We start from the raw sequence: 18,314 nt of genomic DNA, 5'->3' as shown, positions 1-18,314 counted from the left end.
ATGTTGGTACATACTTGCTGTCAGGTTCAGACTTTTGGCCCTTTCAACTTAGAAGCTACTGTGAGGGTTGCGTAAGTGAAAATTGTTTTGTCTAGTTCATTGTGAATAATGTAGAACCATTTGTCTCTGTTTTGTTTGTTTGTGAGTGCACACACAAAGCACACTATAGAAAAATTGAAGCAACTAGTTGACCCACACACAGAGCATCTGGGCGCTCTTTCGGGCCGGTTACCTCTCCCCCCGTCACCCCAGTCTCCGGCTGGGCCCAGGCTGCCGGGCCGAGTGCTGCTGCCTCACCTCCGCTGCCTCGCCTCCATGGCTGGGCCTGCCGCTGCGCCTCTCCTCCGTGGCCGGACCCGCCACAACTGCCACTGCGGCCTGGCCCACTGCCGCCGCCACCGCAGCCCGCCGCCTGGCCTCTGCACGCGGCTGCCCGGTCGGCCAATCAGCTGGGCACCGGGACGCACATTCCAAGGCACACCCAGGAGAATTCATATAATAGATGAGCAATTTCCAAAATGCCATCTTTTGATGGTCCGAAAAAAGTTTAATTTGTGGGGGGAAATGACTTCGCAGTCATTTTATTTTGTGATCAATGAATATTGGTCTTAAGATGATCACACACACCCCCAATCTCTTCTCCAGTTCTGCAGCCCATGGGGTGCTAGATTACTCTGACCTAACTACCCCAATTTGTGGTCATGGTTTCCTGAACAAAATCTTAATATGAGGTTGTAAAGGATTTTATCATCCTTTCCCACAATCCTGCTAAGCTAAAACAGGCCAGGATTTCCCCCTTTCTCCCCTGCAAATCATGCTCAGAAACCCAAGTCACACAAGTTGGCTAAACAGAGGTTACCAGGATGTACATTGATATTTTACTCTTCCAAATCCAAAAATAATCAAATACATCCCCCCCCCCCCAAAAAAACCTGCCACCCATTCTTTAAAAATCTCAAAACAGCAACACTGGAAAGGATTTTGGTCTCCAAACCTGAGAGCAAAGCTGGTCTTGTGGTAGCAAGCATGACTGGTCCCCTTTGTTAAGCAGGGTCCACCCCGGTTGCATATGAATGGGAGTCTTGATATGTGAGCACTGTAAGATATTCCCCTTAGGGGATGGAGCAGAAGGTTCCCTCTCTGGCATCTCCAGGATAGGGCTGAGGGAGATTCCTGCCTGCAACCTTGGAGAAGCCACTGCCACTCTGGGTAGACAATACTGAGCTAGATGGACCTATGGTCTGACTCGGTATATGGCAGCTTCCTATGTTCTTCCTATGTTCCTATAAGAGAGACCAGCTAATTCCCAGCCCACATACCACTTCTTTCCCATGCTCCTTCCTTCCCTGCCTAATGTTGCCCAGGAGGAAGAGGAAATGGAAACATGCTATCCAGTTATCTCCGTTCCTTCCATGGAGAAATAAGAGAGCAAGGAAGGGAGTGGGAGACAAGTGGGTTGAAAGAGTGAGCAACTTCTGTTTCTCCATCATCAACTGCATGTCTGTGACTGACACACCACTAGCTTTGACAGCAGCAGAGAAAAAAATAGGGTATCAGTCCTTGGTTCCGGAACCAAACCCCTATTCAGAGGCGTAACTAGGGAAAACGGCACCCGGGGCAAGCACTGAAATGGCGCGCCCCCCCACCATGCCCCCCCGTCGCCCCCCCAACATACTACATTATACTTAGGTTTTTCCTCACAAGCGCCCGCCACCGCCGCCAAGCCAGGCCACTGACTGGCCGCCAGACGCCAGCAAAGCAATGGGGGGGGCGCAGGCGGCGCAGAAGGGACCGCTCATGGGGAAGGGGGCACTGACGCGCTCCCTTGACGGCTGCAGCGCTGCTGCACTGAGCAGGAAACATTTGTATTAACAAAAAATTTTAAATTTTTTTTTAAAAAAATTGGTCATGGCGGCGCCCCCCCATGTGACCAGAAAAGATGGCGCCCGGGGCACGTGCCCCCCCTGCCCCCCTATAGCTACGCCTCTGCCCCTATTCATAATATTGTTTCCTATGGGGAAATCGGTTCCAAGTTAAGAAGTTTCGACAAAGACACAGGCTGACATACAGAGCAAGGAAGCCTCAGTGCAGCAAGAGGAGCAGGCTGCTGAGCAGCCCACAGGGTAATATTTTCAGGTGGCACAGACGGCATCCTGAGGGAGAGAGATTGTCAGTTGCCCATTCCCTGGAACACTGCTGCATTTAGCTGAGAAAGTCTTCTCCTCTGGCTGCACTGGTGCGTCCTGGCTCTGCATGTCAGTCACTGTTTTCAGGAACTACTTGTGTCATAAGTGTGAGGACTTCCTATAGTTATTTGTTGTAAATAACCCTATTTTTTCATCAACTAAATTGTCCCTGTGAAGAACTTATGACTTGATGACCTTCAAGGATTCCTGTATTTCTTTAAGGGATTTCAATAGATATTGGTTTACAATGCAGCTAAAATATCAATGAAATGATACTCTCCAGATCAGCAGTTTATTTTGTAAATCTTAACTAAATCATTTTATGTTGTGCCTCTAATTGTCAGTATCATCTTGGGAAAAGGAGTTGATGAAGTTGCAAACCACGCAGATATGGAAGTTTTGGGCAGTCTACAAATCTGAGAAATGAAATGAAATGAAATGAAATGAAATCACCCATGGCTAAGAGTAAAGGCAGACAAATGGTTCAGAACTGAACGGTCACATTCTGAGAATCTTGGAATATAATGCCTGAAATACTCTCGCTAAAAGATTTCACTAAGGAAGATCTAGATGCAGATCTTAATCCTGTTAGCGAGAAAGTTCAGCAATCAACTCTCTTCACATTTATCACCAAATACATTCTATCCTCACTCAGACAAGTCAAAAGTACAGCATGGTACATTGATTCTCTACCCCACCCCTTTCTTAATAAGGAAGAAAAATACACAGAACATTTTATTTTGGCTGGAACTTCACATAGGGAATTCCAAAATGACACCACTTAAAAGCACTAGGGTGAATATTTAATGAAAAATGACTAGGAAGGCTGTACTGTACCTCCCTTGTGGAAAAGAGAGCAGGAAAGCAGCCATCCCAAGTGGCACTTCTACACAAAAATATTAAGGCAGCCACTAAAAAGTTCCCGCATCTCCTCACATTTGTTTGGACAACTATTTAAGGAGAAATGTAACTAAGCAAAAAGGTTTCATGTAAATGCCTAACTCCACCAAAGAGTTTGGCTGGTTTGGACTTTCCATATGGAAGTTCACACACACACACAAAGAGCAAATTAATGCTATGTATGCAGAATTCCTGCATTTTCAACAAGAACAGCAACATCTCAAGAACATGACCTCATATTACCTTTTTAGTGTAACCCAAACCAAGCTGTGCTCATGAAGATCCAGTTTTCAGAACCAGTCATCATGAACTCAGTTTGGCAAACTAAGGGCTGGTTCACACATACACATATATCCTCATCATGCCATTAGTCAACACTGGATGTCTCACAAGCTAATCTTGAAATTGTATTGAAAATATGCATCTGTGTTCAAGTAAATGAGAAGTATTGTAAATATTCCGTGTTGTACGATTGCTGATGGTTCACTCAGTGATGCAAATCTGCAAGTAATTCAGAGATAAAAATGGCATTTGTGAACCAGTCCTAAGGAAGTTATCAGTTATTTGCTATGATAGAATGAGAATTCACACCTCAGAAGTTTTTTCTGAGGTGTGAATTCTCATTCTATCATAGCAAATGAGATTTTTTTCAATTAAACAACTCTCATGACCGCACTTTCACTTTTTCACACTTTCCTTTACTATGAATAATATGAGGAAGTAATCAATTTAGCACACTTCACCTTATGAAGACAAACCTCATAAAAATAAATTCACCAAAATTCACCCCTCTGCCCAATCACTCTTAAGTTGGGGATGGGTGGTAGCCTCCACCCATTAGGCACTATCTACCAGCCCACCCCACTCCTTTGGGGCAGATCCACTTTCTGCCCCCAATCTGCCCCAAAGACAACCAAACTTCAAATATTCCCAAAAAATCAGCCCTTTGCCCAATCCCCCTGAAATTGGGGTGGTAGCCTCCACCCATTAGGCACTAACACCCCACCCCAATATTTTTGGGCAGATACACTTTCTGCCCCCAAACTGCCCCAAAGTCACTAAAACATCAAAAATTCGCAAAAAATCACCCCTTTGTCCAAACCCCCTGAAATTGGGGTGGTAGCCTCCACCCATTAGGCACTACCACCCCACCCCACTATTCTGCCCCAGGCCCCACTTTCTGCCCCAATATGCCCCAATCTGCCCCAAAGACATGAAAATTTCAGAAATTTGCCAAAAATCAGCCCTTTGCCCAATCCCCCTGAAATTGGGGTGGTAGCCTGCACCCATTAGGAACTACCACCCCACCCCACTATTTTGGGGCAGATACACTTTCTGCCCCCAAACTGCCCCAAAGTCACTAAAACTTTAAAAATTCACCAAAAATCAGGACTTTGCCCAATCCCCCTGAAATTGGGGTGGTAGACTCTAGCCATTGGGCACTACCACACCACCCCAAAATTTTGCCCCTGGGCCCCTTTTTACCCCCCCGAATTGATTCAGATTCAGATTCTGATTAAATCTGAATCCGAACCGAATCAAGGGTGATTCGGGTGACCCAGATTCGGGCACAAAACAGAACAGGGGTGATTCGGTTCGGGTCCGAGCCGAATCACCCGAAAACCCGAATTGCACACCCCTAGCTCATACAAGTACACTGCTCCCCAAACTCAAAGAACAGAGCCAAGAATGCAGTAGCTGAAGTTGCTCTAGGTTCAAGCATGTTGTCAAGCAAGCACTCTGAAATATTGGGAGCACATGCACATGCATGAGACCCTCCCCGTTTCCAGGTGCCCAGTCAGGCAATCTCAGAATTTCGAGTGTTTATCCTTGAGGGTGGGCCTCCGAGATAGGCTGGGGATTCTGTTGGTGTACCGACCACCCCACTGCACTTCAGTCTCCCTACCTGAGCTGGCGGGGGTGGTCTCGGAGGTGGCTTTGGGTTCCCCCAGGCTTATTGTCTTGGGGGACTTCAATGTCCACGCTGAGGCCCCCCTAGTGGGTGTGGCTCAGGATTTCATGGCCTCCATGGCAACCATGGGCCTGTCTCAATTGGTATCGGGCCCTACCCACGTTGCGGGACACACTCTGGATCTGTTTTTTGCCGACCGGGAAATAAATGATCTGGAGGTGGGGGAATTTGAGATCACTCCCTTGTCATGGACAGATCATCACCTGGTGGGGTTTAGTTTGACTGCTCCGTCTGCCCTCTGCAGAGGTAGTGGGCCGATTAAGATGGTCCGCCCCCGGAGGCTTATGGATCCGCTTGGATTTCAGACAGTCCTCGGGGAGTTTCCAGTGTCCAGAGCTGGTGACCCTGTCGAGGCCTTGGTTGATCTCTGGAATGGAGAGATGGCCTGGGCTGTTGACACGGTTGCCCCCAAGTGCCCTCTCCGGCTTGGTGGAGCCCGTTCTGCTCCTTGGTTTTCCTCGGAGCTTAGGGCGATGAAGCAACTCGGACGACGGCTGGAGCGACACTGGAGGAAGAGTCGTCACGAATCCGACCGAACACGGGCTAGAACCCATTTTAGGGACTACGCCGTGGCGGTGGGGGCGGCGAAGAAACGTTTTTTCTCCGCCTCCATTGCGTCTGCTCAGTGCATGCAAACAGAGCTGTTTCGTGTGGTGAAAACATTGCTCCACACATCCCCCCCGGACAATGGGGGAGGAGTCATCTACGGCTTTTTGTGATCGGTTTGCCTGTCGCTTTGCAGATAAAGTCGCTTGCATCCGTGCTGACCTGGACTCCAGAGTTTTGGCAGTTCCGGCAGACGTGCTTCTGGTACCATCTGGTCCCGTTGTTTTGGATTCTTTTCAGTTGGTGCGGCCTGAGGATGTGGACAAGATCCTGGGCAGTGTGCGGGTGACTTCGTGCACTCTTGACCCTTGCCCTTCATGGCTAATAAAAGCTGCCAGGGAGGGGACAGGCAGATGGCTGGAGGTGATCGTTAATGCTTCGTTAAGGGAGGGCAGGATGCCATCGTGCCTTAAGGAGGCGGTGGTAAGACCTCTATTAAAAAAGCCCTCCCTTGATCCATCCAAGCTGGACAATTATAGACCTGTGTCTAACCTTCCCTTCTTGGGCAAGGTGATGGAGCGTGTGGTGGCGTCCCAGCTGCAGAGGGTCTTGGATGATACGGATTACCTGGACCCTTTTCAATCTGGCTTCCGCCCCGGGTATGGGACTGAGACTGCCTTGGTCGCTCTAGTGGATGACCTACGCCGGGAACTAGACAGGGGGAGTGCGTCCCTGTTGGTTCTGCTGGACCTCTCGGCGGCGTTCGATACCATCGACCATGGTATCCTTCTGGGCCGCCTCTCGAGTATGGGAATCGGAGGCACTGCGTTGCAGTGGTTCCGGTCCTTTCTTGAGGGGAGGGTCCAGAAGGTGGTGCTGGGGGGCTACTGCTCGGCCCCGTGGCCGTTGGCCTGTGGGGTCCCGCAGGGTTCGGTCTTGTCCCCCATGCTGTTTAACATCTACATGAAGCCGCTGGGAGAGGTCATCCGGGGATTTGGACTGAGTTGTCAGCAATATGCGGATGACACTCAGCTCTATCTCTCCTTGTCATCTGATCCTAGGGAGGCGGTGGATGTCCTGAATCAGGGGCTGGAGGCCGTGATGGGTTGGATGTGGGCTAACAAACTGAAATTGAATCCGGATAAGACGGAGGTACTGTTGGTCAGTAGGAGAGCCAATCGGGATGAGGAGATTTTACCGGTTCTGGATGGGGTTGCACTCCCCTTGAAGGAGCAAGTACGCAGCTTGGGGGTACTACTGGACCCGGCTCTGCTTTTGGAGGCTCAGGTGGAGGCGGTGGCCAGGGGTGCCTTTGCACGGCTTCGGCTGGTGCGCCAGTTGCGTCCCTTTCTCAAGAAGGCAGATCTGGCCATGGTTACCCACGCCTTAGTCACGTCGCGGCTGGATTACTGTAACGCACTCTACGAGGGGCTGCCCTTGAAGAATATCCGGAAACTACAGCTAGTGCAAAATGCGGCAGCGAGGGTTCTATCCAGAGCTGCCCGTTGGGAACATATCACCCCCATTTTGAAAGAGTTGCACTGGCTGCCGGTTTGTTTCCGGGTCCAATTCAAGGTGCTGGTTTTGACCTTTAAAGCCCTAAACGGTTTGGGCCTGGGGTATTTGAGGGACCGCCTGCTCCCAAGGGTTGCTGCCTGCTTGACGAGGACATCTGAGGGGGCCCTGCTCCGGGTGCCGACAATGAGGGAGGCCCGGCTGTCGTGCACTCGGGACAGGGCCTTCTCTGTTGCTGCCCCTAGACTCTGGAATGCTCTCCCGGTGGCCATTCGTTCCTCGGACTCCATCACAGCTTTTAGAAAGCTTTTAAAGACTTGGCTTTTTACCCAGGCTTTTACATAATCATCTTTTACTGCTGTTCTTGTGTGTTTTTATCTGTTGTCTTGTTTTTATGCTTGTTTTTAGCTTGATGTTTTTACTGCTTCTTGCTGTATGTTTTTAATTTTTGTAAACCGCCTTGGGGTTTTCTTTTAACGAAAGGCGGTATAAAAATGTAAAAAATAAATAAAAATAAATAAATTTCTGGGTGGCAGCTTTTCTCTGACTTTTATGCTTACTATGGGCTTGTGTCTGCATCAGCATGTATGGCTGCTTATTTAATAAAGTTGTGGATGTTTTTCATTCCTATATTAACATGCTCCATTATTCTTCTTGTCTGACTCTTGTAAATGTCAGTGACATCATGGATATCTGAGCCATTTATATAACTTCAGTGAGTACAGTGGTCCTCACTATAAATGTACCATTTATTCCCTCTTGTGTATTCCATCCACATAATGGCCTAGGTTGCCTCTGATAACCTTATGCAGATCTTCTGAGTTCGCATATGTCTGCATCAGTTTTCCTCATTAATTTGCTTTATGTAACATGGGGCAAAATATATGTTACCCAGGAGGAGATCCCTAACCAGAGCTCCTCTAGTGGTAAGGGGAATTAAACAAGCTGCAATGCTGGGATAGGGTGTTTTAATCCACCCTGCTATAACATTCCCAGTTTAAATTCCTCAAACCCCACTGAGGAATAAGGATAGCTGCATGTATTGGACCTGTAGCTAGGTCTTCTTCTTCCTTGTCAGGGATGTGCTGAACCGGTTCGATCACAAACCAGACCACCCCCAAGTGGGCCGGTTCAAGCAGTTCAACCGATTCAAGCTGGTTTTCAAACTGACCAACTGGCTCAGTCGATTGGGTCAAGTGAACTGGTTCATATACCCACGGTTTGGTCCAAATTAGGTTCAAATTTGGACCAAACTGTGCCAAATGGTTCATGCACACCTCTATTCCTTGTCTTCCAGTTTTCAACCAATTATAGCTTTAGACCAATCTTCAATTTCTTTCATATATGATCCTGTATTCCTTATACTTTGTACCAGTCCTCATTCCATTTTCAGGTTTAGTCAATATTTCTTTATTAGTTGTTCTCTTGATCCAATTCACTTCACACATTCTTCAGCACTTTTAAAAGTGCTCGAGTTTCTTTTTTTCCATTTTACTTATTTTCCATGCTTCACTTGCTTATACAAATGTACTCCATATGTATGCTTGTATACATTTCTTTTTCAGAGGAAAACTTATTTCTCCAGTCAACAGGTGTTTTTCCTCATAAAATTGCTGTTTCACAATACCTGCTCTGCTTTTCATTTTGTCTCTAATTCTTCTGCCCTCTATTACATTACTCCCTAGATTCTTAAATTCTTACATACCTGTATTCTATATTGTTTATAGGATGGGTGGGTAGGTGGGGGGTGTTTGTGTGTATACACATACATCTTCATTATGACAGGAGGTTTCTTATTTGTCACCAATATCTTTGTTTTATTCACCTACATTTAGGTTAACCACATGAAAGACTGAGCTCATTGGATTTAATATATTCTGTAATTTCCTTCCATTGCTGCTTACACTACTGTATCAGCTGCAAAGCGTAACCAATTCCTTCCCTTCCCATTTAGTTTAGTGCCTGAGTCTGATACTTGTTTTATTTTAATTGCTTCCTCTATAAATAGGTTAAGCAATAGTAGGGAAAATGAACATCCTCCACAAAGCGCCCTTTACCCCCATTCTAATGCAACAGGGACCAGAGCAGCAGATGCTTGATTGTGGTGAACCCAAACAAGCAGAAAAAACATTGCCAAATTTAAAATCTTCTTTTTTATATTACAAGTTTCTGCCCCCAACACACACACACACACACACACACACACACACACACACACACACACACTTTCACTGCCAAAATTGTGTGTTCAACTAGCTCAAGTCTTTCCAACAGTGCATCTTGGCGCGAAATGGACATGTGGCTTACATACTGCACAATGTTATGCATGTGGCTGAACATAGTGTTTGCACAGCTGAGCAAGAGTGAGTTTGTGCCAGTGCAAAAATTACATGAAAGGAGTTGCACAACAGTGTGCCCATTATATATAATTGCCTCATTGTTAAGAAGATAAGAACAGTCCTGCTGGATCGGGCCCAAGGCCCATCTAGTCCAGCATCCAGTTTCACACAGTGGCCCACCAGATGCCACTGGAAGCCTACAGCAAGAATTGAGGGCATGCCCTCTCTCCTGCTGTTACTCCCCTGCAACTGGTATTCATAGGCATCCTACCTTGAGGCTTATTGCACAACACAGAATTGTTGTGCAACTCTGTGCAATTTCTGCGCTTGTGGAACAGTGATCTTTGTGCAAGTGTACAAACTTTACACCCCCCTATGTGTATAATATGCACTGCATCAGCAATTATCCACAACCTATTTGTAAGAGTTTCAAGTTGCCTCCAGTCTGAGCAGAAACCCCAAAGAAAATGACCTCAGTGGGAGGGAGCAGAGATACCTTCACCTGGCCAAGGCTCAGCCTCCACCAACCATGAAGTCAAGAGATGACTCCTCTGTATCCTAGTTTCTCCTGCTTCCATCAGGGTAGACCTTGAACCTGCCTTGGTAGCCAGTTACCTGCTTAAAACGCAAGTTGTATGTCTATAAAATAACTAGGGCTGACTCAATGTATGCTTCAAACTGAGGAGGGGGGAGACTGCAGGGGAATTGGAGAGCCGGTGAACTTTTTGAAGGATTTGTGAGCTTTATGTTGTTGCAATGGCAGCAGCTGGAGGTCTTTTTAAAAAATTAAACTAATTTTACCACTTCCTCTGGCAGCATAAGTAGTGATTAGGGATGTGCGTTTCGTTTCAGATACAAAACGTTTTGGGCACAAAACAGGCCGTTTCGGCTGTTTTGTAGCCAAAACAAAACACCCAATGCTTAAAACAGAAAATTTTGTAGCCAAAACAAAACACCCCTGTTTCGGATACAAAATGTTTTGTTGTTTCGGCTGTTTTGGAACTCAATTTTGCAATCACAAAAAATCTTTCTCCTTCAGTCTCCATTTTGAGTTTTGTCATCTGTTTGCATTTCCGGCCCTTCCAGCCTGCAGATTGGCCAGCAGGGGAGCGCAGGGTCTGGGGTTGAGGAGTGCAGCGCGGGGTCTGGGGTGGCAGCAGCGTAGCGTGGGATCTGGGGTGGCAGCAGGGGAGCGCGGGGCTTTGGGGTTGCAGCAGGGGAGCGCGGGGCTTTGGGGTTGCAGCAGGGGAGCGCAGGGCTTTGGGGTTGCAGCAGTGGCGCACAGGATCTGGGGTTGCAGCAGTGGAGCATGGGCTTTGGGGTTGCAGTAGTGGAGCATGGGCTTTGGGGTTGCAGCAATTGAATTTAAAAAATTATGTGTGGTGTTTGTTGTTAGTTGTTGTTTCACACTCTTGTGTGTGGATAAATTGCATTTCGGGGGGGGGGGTGAATGTGTGTGACCAAAACTTGTTCTTTGCAAAGCTCTGCGGGTGTTGTAGATGTGTGATGTTGATATTATTTTGGAGGGGGAATAGTGGGTTGGGTGGTAGTGCCCCAATGGGTGCCTGCTACCACCTAGGTTTCAGAGTGATTGGGCAAAGGGCTCAATATTATTTGTTTTTTGAAGTGAAGTTTACTCTTTTCCCCCATAGTGAAGAATGGAGGTTTCAGCAGCCCCAGAATTGCACATGTGGGGCACTTGGGTGGCCCAGAGACAGTGGTGGCATAGTGAACATAGGGTGCCAACCACCCCCATGGCTTGATAACCCATGGCGTACTGGGTTCTGTTGTTTTGGAAGTGTTCTGAGTGTAGATTCTCTGGTTGCATATGAGATTTTCAATGAGAAACCATGAATCCACTCTCATTTGCTACTGCTAATAGCAAAAAAATAAATAAATCTTAAAGACACATAAACTTGGGAAAAAATTTAAATCAACCCTTTGCCCATTTTTTTTAATTGGCGTGGTAGCCTCCACCCATTAGGCACTACCACCCCACCCCACTCTTTTGACCTCACGGCCCATTTTTCCGATCCAAATCGATTCGGATTCGGATAAATTTGGATCCAAATCGAATCTGGGCTGGTTCAGATGGGTCAGATTCGAACACAAATTGAAACGGGGGTGTTTCAATTCGGGTACAAATCCAATCACAAAAGATTGTTTCGTGCACACCCCTAGTAGCAATGATCCTCTAGCAGCCAGCATGTTTCTTTCTCATAAGGACTTGGAGTGATGCTACATTTCTTTCTTTAAAAGAAAACAAGGGCTAAAAGAACTCTCAAACGTTACTGTACCACCAATGGAAACAGGGGTGCTGCCCTGGACCTTTAAAACAGCCTGCTGCCTATCCCCAAATCCCTAAAATATCATTCCCAGTTGAGCTGGCAAAGCAAGATATGAATACGCCAGAGGTATGGGGGATTTCAGATTAGCCCCCAAATAACATCAGCAGGTGAGAAGCAGAGGAGAATATTTGCTCAAAGCTATGTTCACATTAAATACAGTGATACCCAGGTGGTCATCAGTAATTTAAACCCAGATTTCATTGATATCCAGATGGCTGCTCCCTGCTTAGGAGTAAAGCTAAAATTTGCTTGTACTGCATGGTGGGGGCGGTCAGAGAAACAGCTGAGGGTTCCACATCTAACCACAAAATAACCCCCAACACAATTATTCTGGTTAAAGCAGCACATCACATGAACGCAACTACAGTTTTAAGAAAGGGGCCTTTCAGTGTCTCATTTGTTTGTAAGTGGAGACCTGTATTGATAGTGCCTCATTCTCTAATGTCAGCTTATGAGCACTAACATGTCCCAGATAATCTTGCTGTAAGAAAGAAAGAAAGAAAGAAACAGCTATCATATTACTTAGAACTGAAGTTTCATTGTGCATCCATCATTCGTCTCTTTGCTTCTAGTTATAATGATGAATGCATCATTCTGCTTGCATTCAAACTTTGGGAGCAAAATGCACAGCCAAGCCTTTCCAGTTCTTGTTATTCTCTTTTAAGAAACACTGACATTTTCTTAAACAGACATAATTTACAATTTTAAGTCATACAACAGTGCCTTGGTGTACGAAAGCCAGCACGAAAACAAGACTCCTTTGAGAAAGATGGGTTTGGGGGGGGGGGCAAGTCTTGTGCTCTCTGAGGTCACTCCGGCTTAAGACAGAAGAGTGGGGCAGGACTAGGGCAATCTTGTGATATATTTCTTTTCTTTTTAATCTATTAAAAGCTCCCACAGCAGAATAGCTTGATCCAGCTGAGACAGAAACAAAACATCACAATCTAGTGCGTGAGAGATGTGCCAATGTACTTGCACACATTTGCCTGTCCATTTGTAGGATCAAATGTTTGGACTGCATTATATATAGCCTGGATGGTGCAAGCTGAGCTGGGGAGGTGGGACTGGTGCCTGGATGGGCCCTGTGTTACAGCAGGTGCTCAGATTTTATGCCTCCCTCTCTCCCTGGCTCAAAGGGCACTTACACAAATACTCTGCTGTTTCCAATTTTCTAATATTTCCCTTCAGAAAGACAGACAATTTCCCAAGATCATTGAGAATATATATTTTTTATATTCCCACATCACTGCAATAGCATCACACCTCACATGTTAATATCTAATTGCTCCCTACAAAAAGAATGCATCCAACATTGTGTAAACGTAGGAGAATTATTATCGAAAATATGTATGCACCACTTTTCAACAACAACAAAAGTTCTCAGCAGTCTGAGAAAATGATTCCCTGCCCGAAAGTGGCTCACAATTTGCATGTGTGAGCGTGCACACATACACACTCCAGACCACAGCCACTGAAGAGATGCAATACTGGGATGAACAGAGACAGATGCTCTTCAGCTCCTAAACATAGATGTCACTGCTTTACAAGGTGTATCTTTGCCCAGTTAGGAGGGGTATTAATGTTCCATTTCTCTGAGGTAAATATAATAATTGGCAACTGATAGCATGCAGTTTTAAAACTGTTTTTGTTCACAAATAATCGCTGGATGTGCATTTGCCAGCTCCTTCAAATTCAATAATCATATTCCTAGTATGGCTTTGCTGAATGTCCTCATGTGCAGGGATCAAGAAATATTGGCGCATTCACCAGCCAGACAAAATATTTTACTCATTAGGTGGCTCCTCGAGCAATGCTGGTACATTACTCATCAGGACTTTTCCCCACTCATCAGGCATCAATTTTCACTCACCACAGACAAGTTGACTATTGGAGTTCCTGAGCCCTGCTCATGTACACAAGTGACACTTTTAAGGACAAAGCAGTGTTGCCTGAACTATCTCAGTTGGTTACCTTTTTCATGGATGTTTTCAGGCAGCACACTGCCTAACTGGTAATTACAATTGGTTTTCTGAGCTTTCTTGGAGAACAGTCAGAGCTCAGGAAGACCAAGTCCAGGAGAGCTCTGTGCCAGCTTTCTTCTGGAGCCAAAAGTGGGGAGGCTGGCTGGCAAAGACAGAGAATCTGTAGGCCTCATCCATAAGGCCTGAAAACATGCTCTTGGTCAGGCCATGACCCGCTTGTGGATTCTGACCCACTGAAGATTTAAATGGTAATGTCTTCCTATAGCTGTGTGTCCTTTGGGTGAACTCACTTGGTAGTTTCTCTCCATTCAGTTCCTGGGGCAAAAGCAGCCAAGCAAAATGCTTTTTAACTGAACACAAACAACAGGATAACTCACAAGACTAAGATAGTATAGAATCCCAGACAAACTCCACCCACACAGTCCTGGAGGGGAACCAGCAGGGCTACATACTGTCTTAAAGGGACAGTACCCATATGTCGCACATTCACATTTTAGTGCCCTGGTCTGAAATGAGCATGTTCTGGACCACAACATAATGCACACATACACTGAATATGCTTAACACTACCATGCTTAGAAATGTTTAATATATTTACATGTAGTAGAGAATCCAATGTGGTTGATAATCTCCTTGCCACATCCACTCCTTCCCCAAATTCTCATCAAACCCCTTACAAATGCCTTGAGGCTGCCTGATCTGAGAAGATAATTGCGCCAGAGATATTTCTGTATTTTAAGCAAATAATGAGAAAACAGAATGTAGATAGAAATTCCTCTGAGACTAGTTTGAGGCCTACTAAATGTTCTCTATCCTCTCTGGTGGTTAACATGCTCGAAGGATCAAAGCAAAGCTCTGTATTCCACTGAAGCTTCTGAAGAATACTTAGAAGTAAGGCATATGGGGAGAGTCCTGTGAAAGCCAGGACTTGTTTTTTTAAAACACTCATCCAGGGAAGCACTGTAAAGCAGCCAGTTACCTCGGGTTGTTTCTGCCAAAATCAGCAGCCTCTCCTATCCCATCCCATCCCCATGAATAAGGTCCCATCAAAAGAACTTGTGCCACTCCCTTGAAGTGCTTCTTAAATAAGTAGAAATGTACAAATTGCGTCTTTCCCCTTCTCAGGTCAACCACAGCTGCTCCTCTTTCATCCATAAGTACCGAATCTGAACTCAAATCCCAACTGTCATCTCCCTGGGTGGCCTTCCTTAAGTCACTGTGTTTGTAAAAAACTGGAAGTGTGACCAACCACACAGCAATTACGTAAGAGTGAATGAAGTACAGAAAAATTACTGTCCCTGACCCTTTGGGTGACCCATAAATCTAAATAAATAAATATAGATTTACAATTGCCTCCATCAAGAAAAATACTTATGCACAAGCCTTTTACACACAATAGTCACACATTCACTAAATGTATGGAAGAGGAGGAGTGGGACTGCACCTACTGTTTATGCTTCAGTCCCAAATATCAAGCTTCCCAATGATGGCCCGAACACAGCATATCCCATACATTTGTATATACCTAGGCTCTGTATGCATGGTCAGGGCAAGGAGAGCACCTGCACACATGCAGTTTGCATACATGCAACAGGCTCTATTTAAACCTTCAGCTGAACACAGAGAGGGTGGGAGCAGTGACAGCAGGCACAATGACAATGACAGCCTTTCCGGAAGGGCGGTATAAAAATTGAATAAATAGATAAATCAATAAAATATTCAGTGGATGGGTGGCAGGGGCTACAGCCACATGGCAAAGGCACTTACTTCACTGCCAGTACTTGGATGGGGCTGATGATGCCACAGCTGAATTGTGCTGAAAATTGTACCAGGTTGACAAGGGGCATTAGGAACTCTTGGGAAAGAGAGTACGCTGACATTGAGTTGCACTACTACAACCATTGCTTTGGAAAGTCTTGGTTTTGCTCAGTGTGTATGTTGCTATATTTGGGGTCAATTCCTTTCTCTCAGATCAGGCTGACTACAGGGGAGTAGCTTCAGAGTAAGTGTGGCTCATTTCGTTTTCTCATGTCCCCTAGAGGTATTTGCTCTCAAATTAAATGCAGGATGGTCCAGGGTTAGGGATGTGCAATCAGGTTCGACGTTGAATGTGTTTGATGTTGAACCAGTTCAGTTCAACAGTTCGAGGACGAACCAAACCACCCCCTGTTCAGTCCAAGCCCAGACCAACATGGGACTGAACCCCCACACCAGGCTATATAGAAGCCCATTGCATGGGCGCAACGGCCTCCAAAATGGCCAACATGCCGGAGTGGGGGGAGGCCTGAATGGGTCAAAGAACGGCCAAACAGGCCAGTTTTTGAAACAAGGAAGGCCAGCAGGGGGAGGGGAAATGTCTGTGGACCCACCACCACCTTGGAGAAACACCCCCCAGAGGGGATAAGTTAAACCTTTTTTTAAAAGCTCGTGAACCAAAAGCAGGGGGGTTCGAACTAAAGCAGTGGGGATCGAACCAAAGCAGGGGATTCAAGGGGCTGCCAGAATGAACTGGCCTGGTCCAATTCGGGTCCGGGTTGGACTTTGACTGAACTAGACCAGCTGGTTCCATGCACACCCCTATCCAGGGTTAGTCTGCCACATCCAGACTCAGTCTTCTGTCTACCCTAACCATCTCCAGGTATCCTTAGGAACATACTAATTATTCTAGAACAAATCAGCATGTGCAGAAAACACTTGAGCCCGATTCATGCTGTATGAGTGTGCCAATGTCTGTACACTTGTACACAAGTTTATGTGGATAACTATACCTGTGTACAGATCTGTACCTGTGTACACTGAACACTCATTGTGCACTTGAGCATTGAACATAACATGTGAATGGGCCTTTGTTCATGGAGTAAAATGTGTGTAACAAAACAGAACATCAGCATTTCATTGTAGCTTTTAGAAAAAGAACTTTGGAAGTGGGAATTTAGAACAGAAAGGGTGTGTGTGTGTGTGTGTGTGTGTGTGTGTGTGAGAGAGAGAGAGAGAGAGAGAGAGAGAGAGAGAGAGTGTAGGTGTGTGTGTGCGCACACACACACACACACGCATGGTCTCATTCTCCAGACTACACGCAGTCGCTGCACACTTTGCATCTATGCTTCAGATTGCCCTCCAAGCCGTTTTTCTCCCCATAGAGTTCCCAACTCATGTTTTCAAGATTAAACATGCATTTAAAAATCATCAGGGAGATGCTTAACCATTTCCCTGCCATCACTACTACTCCCTATGTTGTCCCAACCCCAAACTTTTTTTTTTTAACGGTTTTGGGTGAGGGCGAATTTTGCTTGCTAAAAAACAGAAGTCCAATTCAGACATGCTGTACGAATGTACAGATGTCTGTACACTTGTACATGTGTTTATGTGTATGCCTGTACATGTACAGCCCCTTCAAATGCATGGTACAGGTAGGAAGTGTAATTCTGTATCTGTGTTCAGCATAACATGTGAATTACTGTACCTATGTACAGATCTGTAACTGTGTACACTGTACACTCATTCAATGAGTGTTGAACATAATGTGTAAATGGGCCTAGAAAGGCTGTTTTGATTACATTACACACATTAACATGACAAGTTTAATTAAGCCATATAAAAGTAATGGGGAAAGTAGATTATAGGGCTATTCACATGATCATCAAAATGAAGGTAGGAGGCAGCAAGCCCAGGTATTAATGCTTGTGAGAACCCATGAGATCCCTCCAACCCATCTGGCTCAAATGTGGGTAGACCAGTTTCTATACCTTGTTCTTTGGAGAGAAAGAAGACCTGTCGTACCTCAGTGTTTTGATCATGTGGGTCCATTTGCTGTTTCTAGGAGTCCCCAGGAATGAGCAACCATGTTTGCATTAGAGAGCTGTGAATAGAGGGGCTGCCATCTGTGTATGTGCCGCTCCGCACAGCACACTCTATGGTCCTTTGGGAATCCTTTCAGTAGGGCTGGCCAGCTGCTGCCCCCTTCATGACCAATCAAAGGATGAGTGATAGGTGTTTCCCAGTCTCTAGCCAGTACAATGTATGCTGGGATGCCTAATGTGATCCTCGGATGAACCAGCTCCTAATTTCTTCAATGAATACCTGCTGTGATCATCTGGATGCTAGGTATTCAGACCCAAACAGAAGTTCTGCTCGTCTGTGGGAAACAGGGTAGGAACTCTTCCTACTCAAAACCCAGATGATAATTGGAAAGGCCTTTATGAGTTGCAAACACACTATTAGCAATGCAGACCAATATTACTGCTGCAGAGAAATTACTTATCCTCTATAAGTAATTGTAGAAGAAGCAACTTTAACTGAGGAACAAGAGTTTACAAACTGAAACACAGACTACAGAAAACAATAAACAGGCTAACAGTCTCTTATGCAGAGAGAAGGAGAACCTCTGAGTTTGAAATTCAAGACATTTGCGTCTTGAATTTGTGGGGGGAAAGCAGAAAAACTCCACCCCCAAGCTAGTACATAGCTACATTCAAACATAGACAACCATGCCCCAAATAAAGAACTGAGACCATGTCTATGGAAAA

At 45.8% G+C, this 18,314-nt stretch overlaps 2 long non-coding RNA genes across 8 annotated transcripts in view; one reads left to right on the top strand and one right to left on the bottom strand.

Moving 5' to 3' along the window:
* Positions 1-18,314, top strand: part of LOC128322749 (uncharacterized) — a 141,641-nt gene that overhangs the window by 23,814 nt on the left and 99,513 nt on the right. The gene's annotated exons all lie outside the window — the stretch shown is intronic.
* Positions 1-18,314, bottom strand: part of LOC128322746 (uncharacterized) — a 103,809-nt gene that overhangs the window by 60,033 nt on the left and 25,462 nt on the right. For 6 of the 7 annotated variants that reach the window (XR_008305935.1, XR_008305934.1, XR_008305937.1 and 3 more), the window contains exon 1: positions 13,778-14,185. The exons of the other annotated variant lie outside the window; for it this stretch is intronic. This is a non-coding gene — a long non-coding RNA (uncharacterized LOC128322746). Of the gene's footprint in view, positions 1-13,777; positions 14,186-18,314 lie in introns of those variants that run through there. 7 annotated transcript variants of the gene reach the window in all.

Source organism: Hemicordylus capensis, chromosome 4 (genome assembly GCF_027244095.1).
Source record: "Hemicordylus capensis ecotype Gifberg chromosome 4, rHemCap1.1.pri, whole genome shotgun sequence".
Taxonomy (NCBI): Eukaryota; Metazoa; Chordata; class Lepidosauria; order Squamata; family Cordylidae; genus Hemicordylus; species Hemicordylus capensis.
Note: the sequence above shows the minus strand (reverse complement) of the source record. Positions and strands in the feature narration are given on the sequence as shown.